Source organism: Rutidosis leptorrhynchoides, chromosome 2, assembly GCF_046630445.1.
Source record: "Rutidosis leptorrhynchoides isolate AG116_Rl617_1_P2 chromosome 2, CSIRO_AGI_Rlap_v1, whole genome shotgun sequence".
In the NCBI taxonomy this organism is placed as follows: Eukaryota; Viridiplantae; Streptophyta; class Magnoliopsida; order Asterales; family Asteraceae; genus Rutidosis; species Rutidosis leptorrhynchoides.
The window spans coordinates 109,339,926-109,352,230 of NC_092334.1; positions in this window are offsets into that span (position 1 = coordinate 109,339,926).

The window sequence follows — 12,305 nt, forward strand, 5'->3', positions numbered from 1 at the left end:
AAATGATCTGCTCATATTGCAGGGAAACCTCAACTACAAAGATGCTAATTATGTAAGCATCATTACCTGGTGTCAGCTTCATTCAGCAATTTAATGTTAAGGACAATTTGTGCAATTCACTTCATTCTAAGTATCAATGGTAATGTGTTTATTTTTGGCTTAGTAAACAAGGTATGTTTGGGTAATAATTGTAGAGCGTTTTTATGTGAACCGTGATATCTTTTAAAGTAGTGTAACCGTGTATTGCTAGACTTTATTGTTTCAAGTCTTCAAGTGGCTATTCTTGGTGGCAGTATATGTTTGAGTTTTCTGTGTACATGTTCTTATCATTCATATTTTGTTGTCCTTTTTTTAGGTTGAATTGGGATCACTATCAAGGTATAGCCATTTTTCTTTTGCGCTTATGATTTGTAATTGGGGTTTTTTTAAAGAAAACGTTTTATTTTTCAAGAAACTGTTAGTTAACTTATACATTTTTTCGACTTCTCTAAAACAGTTATAAATATTTGAGGGCTTATTTCAACGTAGTTGATTTGCAGATTTGTTTATACCTAATTCTGAAATCGAAAGATGGAGGATTAGACGTCCTTAAAACTTATGTGTGGTTATTGTCATATAGGGTTTTCTAAATGGAAGAGCTGATTAATTGTTGTTGATATTTGAAAGCTTAAATCTTCAATGATGACAAGGTTCTCCTTACCTTATGCTATATAATTATATGTTATAGTTTATATAATAATTAATTAGTGCATAGTTGTTTATGTGAGAATTTTGTTGCTATTTTCTAAGATAACAAATCTTTGCTATTTTCTTATATAACATATATTTATTTCTTCTTTTGATCGTTTTATTAATATATGAGGCTGTTTTTAAAAGAACTACATCTCAACTGATATTTGCAATATGTAAGAGAAGTAGTATAGTTTGAGACGAATGCTCTTAGAAAAATGTTCTTTTTAGCGAGTAGAGAAACGTTCTATTACTAAACTTTTAATTTTGCTTCCGTTGCATTATCGTACCTGTAAGTGGTTATCGAAGGCATTATATCGAAGGCATTATTGTCACTATTCGTTTTCACAATAGTTCTTATATACATAGTTTTTATATCTTGGGAGTGACAGCTTTTTTTGGTTTTGTGTGTGTACACTTTTAATTGAATGAGACTGAAGGTGCTTTGTCATTGATTTTCATTAGTTAGGTACTTTTGTTGTGTTTATGCATGTTTCTTCATTTTGGGTTGTTTTTATTTTTTAGGTGCTACACATATCTATCAAGACATGGGTGTCTGTAACCACGCTTGCCATTGTTTCGGTGTCGTTCTTTGGTTTGAAGAACGAATTACATCGACCTCACCGTGCAGATGTAGTGGTGTGAATTTTTCAAAATAAAAATAAAACAGTTTATATTTGTTCTATATGAAGAAGAGTTATTTGGTCCTGTAGAAGCAGGTATTTATCTGTTATTGCATGGAGAACAAGCATGGAAGGGCTTAGGTTTGGGCTGAGTTGGACAAATAAGATATTGACTTACACTTGCTATTATGTCTGTGGTGTCAAGAGTATATTGGAACTATCAATCATTGCTTATTATTTGCAACAGGTCAAACATACTACATAAGCAGTAATTGTAGCTTGATCTTGAGGGTATGTAAATGGGTAATGGGTTTGCAAATAGGTAATGGGTTGATCAATGAATTGGATGCCATATGATACAAGTTCTCTTTCTTCATATGAAGCATAAAGGTAAGGTTCACTTGGTTGTTTCATGTAAATTATCGTACGTGGATAGTTCTATCATCTAGATTTTTTAGCTCACTTAGTTAAGAATAAACTTTCATATTTATTAATAGCTGATTTTGATCTTGATCCATAATTTAATATGATTCATGTTGCAGGTCATGATTCGTAATCGAAATCATTTATAATTATACATGGGTATAATGTTACGATGATATCTGCGTAAGAAGTCAAGTTGGTTTTGGTAAGTTTTTTCACTTTCTTTTCCTAAATTTTTTGTTGTATATATTTTAAATTTTTAATTATGTGACTATTCATCTCTAAAAAGTGGTTTGGTTTTGTTTTGTTTTGTTTTGTTTTGTTTTGTTTTGTTTTGTTTTGTTTATTGATATTTTTTCAAGTACGATGAATACTTGAATAGTGATGTAACTTTTAAGTGCTAATATTTGTCAATTTAAGTGTCATGTAGGTATGTTTTGATGACCACAATTGTTATTTTCATGTGGTGCACTGCTTCTACTTCTATAAACAAGTAAGCTTGCACTTTTTTACTACATTAGTAGATTGTGAATTTTTTTTTTGTTTTTTTTGTTTTTTTTTTTTTTGTTTTTTTTGTTTTTTTTTTTGAGGTTAGACTGGCTGGTATGTTTAAACGGAGTATAAGTGGATTGTGGGTTAGTAATCTAATGATGTTTACATAAAAATAAATATTTGTGGGGATTCAGTTGATTTTCTGTTAATCCAGTTGATTGAACTTAAAAGAAACTTGGAACCGATTAGAAGGATTCGAGCAGCATTTTGACATTCTTAAAATGTGTTGAAAATACTACAAAGTACTTTGCAAAGGTATAACCTTATTTTAACTAATTACCCTGATACTAAACTCTTTTATTGCTATGTTGAAATTACATTTCCTTGCATCTTAACCCATAACGTGTCAATACTGGGTCAACATTTCTTTGACCCAAATTTTATATCTTTTAACAAATTATAAGTTCTGTTAATGGATTTTTTTTTTTTTTGTGGTGGATGGGATTGTAGTTCAAAATGATAGGATTGAAGTTCAAAATGATAGGATTGAAAATGAAAATTGTTGTCATATCAGTTTATGCAGGTGATGCTGCTGCTGGAAATCTCACTAATCACTTTAAACGAATAGCAGAAAAAGACTAAAGAAAAAATGTATGAGCTAATATCGAACTGGTTTGAACTTTTATTTGATTTCAGTTGCATAAATGTATGTCATTTAGATTATATTATATGTGTTGATAAGTGTGTCAAATTTAGTGGATGGCATGTATGGACCTTGGTCATATAGATGCTGCATTTTCATAAAGTTAAACTTAAAACTGACTTTCAGGTATTGCTTTCTATTAAACACTTACCCTGATGCGAGTTGCATCTACATATCCAACATTGCCACCATGATTGACCGGGAAAACTATAAGTAGTTGTACAACAAAGTTATACACGCACAGTTAATGTGTTCCTTACTTAAGCATTTAAGTGCTTATACACATGCTTTTTTGGTCGCTCATGTTATAAAATCAACGTTCATTACTTAAGTAAATTGCTATAATCAGTTCTGTTGCAGACTTTTTTGCAGGTGGGGTATTCAATGGAGGCTATCACCGCAAACACAGACATATTATAACGTTAACATTATGGTGTATCCTATGTGAGTACTATTCTTTTACTATACTTACAATGTTGCTTAATTCTCAGTTTTGTAGCTCTTTATGATCAGTCAACAACTATAACTCGGCATAACTCGGTATTAATAACATTTGGCGAACATATTACTTTATTGCAACCATTTAACAAAGTGAACTTAACTAATAAAAGAGACATGGTATATGTGGTCTTTGTTCATCAACTTGAATAGGTATAAATGAGTCTGAAAGAAACATTTCTACATTTTTATGTTTGGCTCCAAATGACCACTTTAAATATATGGCTTTTATGGGTGAGATAATTTAGGAGGTCTTATGCTATAAAAGTACATTTATGTACACATTAATTCTTTTTGACATGTTTACTTTTCAAAAATTTACATGGAGTAGTTATTTGTAATGCAAGTGATCCATTAGAAATAGATAAAAATTTCCTGAATTGCACAATTCACATGGAAATTGCAATTATCTTTTCAGTTTTTATATTGTTGTCTAATTAACATTTCAGAATATTGGATATATTCAGAGGTGACTATTGGATGTGTAGCACGGGCTTGGATCAAAATGGGTAAATTTTATTACCTTCAGATCTTTTAAACTGTTACTATCATTCTTTTGTAAATTTTGGTGGTTATAGGTGCTAAAAAGGAACAAGTATAACCAAGATAAACTTCTGAAGAAAGATTTAAGTTCGCAGGTCAGGCAGCAATTTACTTCATTCGAAGCGCGAGTGCTTCCACCTTCACCTATAATAAGCTTTTTATTTGTATTCCGCTTATTGTTACTTTCTATGTGTTCGTGACACTCTAAAAATTTCCACAGGTTCAATTCAAGTATCACCAATCAGGGTGTCAATCAGAGGTTTTACCAACAATAGGTCAGTGGAATATGTTCGACTTGGTAACGTTCCAGCCTTTGCTTTGATTTTGTAATTTGTATTTTGTTTTATCTTTTTGTGCTTTAGTTCTTTTACATACAATCATCAACACCTAATGTACTAACCCTTAACATAATAGAGCCAACCGTGCAACGCACGGGCTCTTAAAGTCTAGTATATTTTATTATATGCTTAAGCTTTTAACTGGTCCAACATGAAACTAGGAAAAAGTGGTTTTATTAATTTGTTATATCATGACCTATGCTATTATTAATCTAATTGATTGATAAGTTAGTGGATTAGGTTGACATATTATATTATGATCTTTTGGTGTGCAGCTAAATATGGACTTGTTATTAATATTAAACTGTTTATGTTTATTTGCATTAATGATTACATAAGCAACAAGTCCAAATCGTGAAATTGATATTAATAAAGAAAATACTAAGTAATAATGCTTAGTTAATGAGAATCTACATTTATAACATGTTGATAGTGCTTCAAATGAACATATATTTAATAGCAATATCCTCCCAATATGTAAATTATTTAGTTGTAATTGTCCTATTGTAAGTTGTAATCGTTTATATTAAATAAGTGCGAAGATAAAAGGCAAAAACGACGATTTGAAGAAGCAAATGACCAAAAAGCTCAAATGTACAAGATACAATCCAAGTGGTTCAATTTATTGATAAGAAACATCTAAAAATGACAAAAGTACAAGTTGCGGAACGCAAAGTACAAGATATTAAATTATACGAAAGGACGTTCAAAAATCCGGAACCGGGACCTGAGCCAACTATCAACGCCCGACGCAACGAACCAAAAATTATGAGTTTACTATGCACAAGAATATAATATAATATTTAAATAATTATATAAATTATTTATATATTATATTATTAAATAAAAACGTCGGCAAGCTAGAAAACAAGGCAACTTGGCTGGATCCTGGTGGCCATGCAATCGCATGGCCAGGTAGTTATAATCTCATACGATCGCATGAGCCGAAAAGTCAGGCCACATTCCTATAAATTGCAAGTTTGGGCGACGAGTTTAAACACACATATACATATATACTCCCTCTATAATATATAATATATAATATATATATATATATATATATATATATATATATATATATATATATATATATATATATATATATATATATATATATATAATATAGGTTAGTTTTATATTAGATTAGTTTGGTTATGTAAAAGTAATTTTACGGGTTTTAAAGTCAAAGTTCTGTCTGTGTAAAGCTACGCGATAAATACTCAATGTAAGTTATGTTCTCCTTTTTAAATTAATGTCTCGTACTTAAGTTATTATTATGCTTATTTAAGCTGAAGTAATCATGATGTTGGGCTAAATATTAAAGACGAGGTAATTGGGCTTTGTACCATAATTGAGGTTTGGACAAAAGAACGACACTTGTGGAAATTAGACTATGGGCTATTAATGAGCTTTATATTTGTTTAACTAAATGATAGTTTGTTAATTTTAATATAAAGATTTACAATTGGACGTACCTATAAATAACCACATACACTCGATCGGACACGATGGGCGGGATATTTATATGTAAGAATAATCGTTCATTTAACCGGGCACGGGAATGGATTAATAGTCTATGGAATTATTAAAACAGGGGTGAAATTATGTACAAGGACACTTGGCATAATTGTTAACAAAGTATTAAAACCTTGGGTTACACGCAGTCGATATCCTGGTGTAATTATTAAACAAAGTATTAAGACCATGTTACAGTTTAAGTCCCCAATTAGTTGGAATATTTGACTTCGGATATAATGATAATTTGACGAGGACACTCGCACTTTATATTTATGACTGATGGACTGTTATGGACAAAAACCAGACGGACATATTAAATAATCCAGGACAAATGACAATTAACCCATGGGCAATAAACTAAAATCAACACGTCAAACATCATGATTACGGAAATTTAAATAAGCATAATTCATTTATTTTCATATTTAATTGCACTTCTAATTAATGCACTTTTTAATTATCGTATTTTATTTCATCGCAATTTTATTTATCGCAATTTCATTATCGTTATTTACTTTACGCTTTAAATTAAGTTGTATTTATTTTTAATATTTTACATTAGGTTTTAACTACGACTAAAGTTTTAAAATCGACAAACCGGTCATTAAACGGTAAACCCCCTTTTATATTATTATTATATATAAAAATATATATTTTGTACAAATATAGTTGTTTAAAATATAGTGTAAAATAAGTCGTCTCCCTGTGGAACGAACCAGACTTACTAAAAACTATACTACTCTATGATTAGGTACACTGCCTATAGTGTTGTAGCAGAGTTTAGGTATATTTCATCTGTAAATAAATTAATTAAAACTTGTATTATATTTTGTCATATTTCGTAGTAAAAATAATAGTATTTCGTACCCCTCCGCTCGCACATCACATGTATATTCTATGTTGGTTGGTGGTTAAATATGATGTGATGATGGGTCTGTAATAAATAATTGACCTTGGAATAGATCATGATAATAAGTCATCTAAAAGTTCAAACTATGTATGCATCGTGGCTATATAACAATATTCGTGGTTGGCTTCATTGGATATTGATAATTGACAATGTTCATGATCTTTTCAAAATTTGAATTATAATAGTTAATGGATAAGAGTTTGGAATTTTGTGGGCTCCATTTTATAATAATTAATAATTGGGCTGATCATGGCTATTGCTACTAGTACTATTACTAGTGAGATTGATGCGGTGCTTTCTGATGCGGTTCTTACTCAGATTGAAAAATTTGAGAAATTCATTGGTTTGAATTTTAAGTGCTGACAGAAAAAGATGTTCTTTTATCTGATCACATTGAACCATGCGAGGTTCTAAACTGAAGCTGCAATGTTGGTAGTAAAAGATGTTCTTTTACTTGACTATTGAACCTTGCGAGGTTCTTAACTAAAACCACTCCCCAACATGCTGAAAGGGAAATGGATGCTCAAATTGTGAGTGCGGTTTAGTCTTGGAATCATTTAGATTACTTGTGCGCAAGTCGATTGTTCTATAACGTGTATTCGAATAGTCTTCGGACAGTTTTCGGATTGAATTCGAACTATATTTCGATCTGTTTCCAGACAGTATTCAACACTGGTTATAGACTGTCTTCGGGACAGTATTTGGACAGTTTTAGACTGTTATTAAACCGGATTTAAACCTGTTTGTTTAACAGATGGGCTTAAACATGCTTGGTTTAATCGATTTTGTTGAAACGGTTTAGTTTAATCGTTTAGTATAAACCTTTTGGTTTTAACATGTTTAGTTTACATGTTTGTGTTTAAACCTGCTTGGTTTAACTTTAGGGTTTAAACCTGTTCGGTTTACCCGTTTGAGTTAAAACGGTTTTATGGTGAAACCTGTTTGGTTACCCGTTTGGATTGAAACCTGTCTGGTTTACCTGTTTGTGTTGAAATGGTTTAGTACCGTTTAGTTGAAACTGTTTGGTTAACCCAAGTAGTTTTAACTATTTGGTTTACGCGATTGGGTTTAAACATGTTCGTTTTACCCGTTTAGGTTGAAACATGCTTGTCTTACCTATTTGGTTGAAACCTGATTGGTTTAACCTGGTTGAGTTGAAACCTGCTTGGTTTAACTCAGTTTGTTCACGATAAACTGGAACTTTAATTTTAGTTCATGTAGTACTTGTTGTTTTGTTAACAAATTAGCAACTGAAACAACTTGTTTTGTGGAAACAGTTTAGTTCAGTTAAATTTCAGATGATCTCTGAAGTTAACTTGGTTTGTTCTAACATCAAGAAATGGTGAACTTATACCAGGGTTATCTGTCATGTGTGTGTTATCAAGAGTCTGCCATTGATAATATTAATGACAATGAGATTATTTTTGCGGAAATGAACTCTGCAAATGGACTCACATTGATCAATGTGGTGTTTGTATGTTCATGAGATTCATAAGAATCTGATGTCCGGGTTGTTGTTGAACAAGTTTGGCTTCAAAAAGAAAAAAAATGTATGTTCAAAAGGTTATGTTGACCAAAAGTAAAATGTATATTCATAAAGGCTATGCCCAATAAATGTAAAATTTGTGTTGAAGCCAAATTAACAAGATCGTCTTTCTTATCGGTTGAACGAATAACTGAACCCATTGATATGGTTCACACCGATGTGTGTGATTTGAAATCCATTCCAACGAGGAATGGTAATAAGTACTTCATTACGTGTATCGATGATAGCACGATAAAGATGAAGCAATTGACAAGTTTATTGCTTACAAAAATGAAGTTGAGAATCAACTTTAACTGAAAATCAAGGTTGTCTGCTGATAATGCTAAAAACGAACATATATTTCATAGCATTATTCCTCAAGAAAGACAAGCTTTTAGTTGCAATTGTTCTATTTACAAGTAATATTCGTTTAAATAATAAAAGGTGAAGACAAAAGACACATTCGACGAATTGAAGACGCAAACGACCAAAAAGCTCAAAAGTACAAAATACAATCAAAGAGGTTCTAATTATTGATAAGAAACGTCTCAAAATTACAAGAGTACAAGATTCAAAACGCAAAGTACAAGATATTAAATTATTCGCAAGGACGTTCGAAAATCCGGAACCGGGACCAGAGTCAACTCTCAACGCTCGATGCAACGGACTAAAAATTACAAGTCAACTATGCACATGAATATAATATAATATATAATTAATTCTTAAAATTAATATATATATTATATTATATTTAAAAACCATCGGCAGAAGAAAACAATCAAATGTGGCTCTCCCCAGCTGGCCATGCGATCGCATGGCTTTGAAGGGCAAAGTTCATGCAATCTCATGAGGCCCTTTTCCAATTCACAGGCCTATAAAAATCGAGCTTTGGTGCACCATTTATCCATCCTTTCTTCTCCTCATCATACGTAAAGTATATATATATATTTTTTTAAATTTTAATTTTAATTTTAATTTCTAATAATAAGGGTATGTTAGCGAATGTTGTAAGGGTGTAAGTCAAAATTCTGTCCGTGTAACGCTACGCTATTTTTAATCATTGTAAGTTATGTTCAACCTTTTTACATTAATGTCTCGTAGCTAAGTTATTATTATGCTTATTTAAGCCGAAGTAATCATGATGTTGGGCTAATTACTAAAATTGGGTAATTGGGCTTTGTACCATAATTGGGGTTTGGACAAAAGAACGACACTTGTGGAAATTAGACTATGGGCTATTAATGGGCTTTATATTTGTTTAACTAAATGATAGTTTGTTAATTTAATATAAAGATTTACAATTGGACATCCCTATAAATAACCATATACACTCGATCGAACACGATGGGCGGGGTATTTATATATACGAATAATCTTTCATTAAACCGGACACGGGAATGGATTAATAGCCACTAGAATTATTAAAATAGGGGTGAAATTATGTACACGGACACTTGGCATAATTGATAACAAAGTATTAAAACCTTGGGTTACACGCAGTCGATAACCTGGTGTAATTATTAAACAAAGTATTAAAATCTTGTTACAGTTTAAGTCCCCAATTAGTTGGAATATTTAACTTCGGGTATAAGGATAATTTGACGAGGACACTCGCACTTTATATTTATGACTGATGGACTGTTATGAACAAAAACCAGACGCACATATTAAATAATCCAGGACAAAGGACAATTAACCCATGGGCATAAAACTAAAATCAACACGTCAAACATCATGATTACGGAAGTCTAAATAAGCATAATTATTTTATTTCATATTTAATTTCCTTTATTTTATATTTAATTGCACTTTTAATTATCGCACTTTTATTTATTGTTATTGTATTTAATTGCACTTTTAATTATCGTACTTTTTAATTATCGCAATTTTATTTTATCGCACTTTTATTTATCGCAATTTCATGATCGTTATTTATTTTACGCTTTAAATTAAGTTGTATTTATTTTTACATTAGGTTTTAACTGCGACTAAAGTTTTAAAATCGACAAACCGGTCATTAAACGGTAAAAACCCCCCTTTATAATAATAATATTACTTATATATATATATTTGTATTTTTATAATTAAACTAATATAGCGTTAAGCTTTGTTTAAAGATTTTTTTTTCCCTGTGGACCGAACCGGACTTACTAAAAACTACACTACTGTACGATTAGGTACACTGCCTATAAGTGTTGTAGCAAGGTTTAAGTATATCCATTCTATAAATAAATAAATATCTTGTGTAAAATTGTATCGTATTTAATAGTATTTTCTTGTAAAATTTAATAGTATTTTATACCCCTTAGCTTTGACATCAAGTTTTTTTTGCGCCGCTGCCGAGGAATCATTTTTTTGCTTAAACGCCGGAAGCGCAACGCTAATATAAAAAAAAGATTTTTATTTTTAGTTTACTTTTATAAAAAATACACTTTTATAAAAATACGTTTTAAATATTTAAAAATAAAAAAAAACAAAAAAACAAAAATTTAAGTATTTTTAAGAGTTTATTAAATTTATAAGTTCTATAAAAGTTTCTTTATCTTTATTTTATAAAAATATAAGTTTTATTTAATTTATTTAAATATTTTATAAATATATAATACAGCAAAAACAGAAAAAAAAAATTAAATTATTATATTCGGCCCGTACTGTAGCAGCCCATTCTGTGGCCCGAAACCCTAGCCCATGCGATCGCATGGTCTGGTAACATAGAACTCATGCGATCGCATGAGCTCACCTGACACGTCTGATTAGTCTGCCAACTGCATTTATTACGGGTATTATTTATTATTATACTTAAAACCCTAATTAGGGTTAGTATTTTTTATTATTTAGTTTTAGTTTTTATATTTAATTTATATATTTAGGTTAATTAGTTTAATTAGTTTATAAAATTAATACTTTTATAAAATAAATAATATAAAAATAATATTTTTATAAAAATTGTTCTTTTTACAACTTTTAGTATATTTTTATATTTTGTCCCTTTTTATTTGTTTTAGCGCAATTTTTGTACTTTTCGCTCGTATTTACTTTTAAGTTATAGTTTTTGCCATAGTTATTTTTACTTCTAGATTTTTAGGCTTTGCCGTAAAATCCCTTAAGTGCTTTTTCTTTAGACTAAGATTTAGGTGCTTTAGAATTTTGCGACGCCTTTTTAAGTTTGTAGTACCTTTTTAAGTTATTGCCATTTGGGATATAGTTTTACTTGTAAGCTTTAATATTTTTCGACGCCTTTTACCTATGTATCAATTATCACTCCAATTAGTAATCTCAATTTGCAATTTTAATTTTAAGTTAGTGATAGTTATAAGGTTGGGTTAGTCGAGTGTTTTTAAGTTTTATAAGTCTCTCTTTTTCTTTCTTATTTTCCGACGCCTTTTATTTTTCAATTTTTTTCTTTTTCGACCTTATTCGACGCGCTCTTTTTCTTTCTTATTTCTCGTCATTCTAGTTTTAGGACATAGATTTTTATTCTATTTCTTCTCTAAATTTCTTAAAATTACGAAAATTTATTTTAAGTGGTTAAATTGATAGACATCAAAATTTTCTAGTTCGTAGTAATAGTTGGATTTGTATGTGGACCGGGTTATTGGAGCCAAACAGTACTCAATTATATTGAGACCAAACGAATCCTGCCCCTCTGCTGCATCTTTTGGCTATTCGAAACGTGGGCAAAATCAGAAAAGTCTATTAATTGGATAACTTATATAATTTTTCTTTCCTTTTAAAAACTAATAGGATATTCAGTGAATGCACCGAGCAAGACGTTCACCACCTTTTGTACGTTCACCACCTGTAACTCGATCAAGACATCTAGCAAATATTGTCGCCGTTGATTTTCCTTTAGAATCGTCATCCAGTCAACCAAGTACTCCAAGTCAAATTTCCGATAATCCATTTTTTGTACCCGACCTCACAATTGAGAATCCGGAGAATATTCAGGGACAATTCATAGATCCTGAACCACTAAACTTTCCTCCGGAACCACCAATCATTC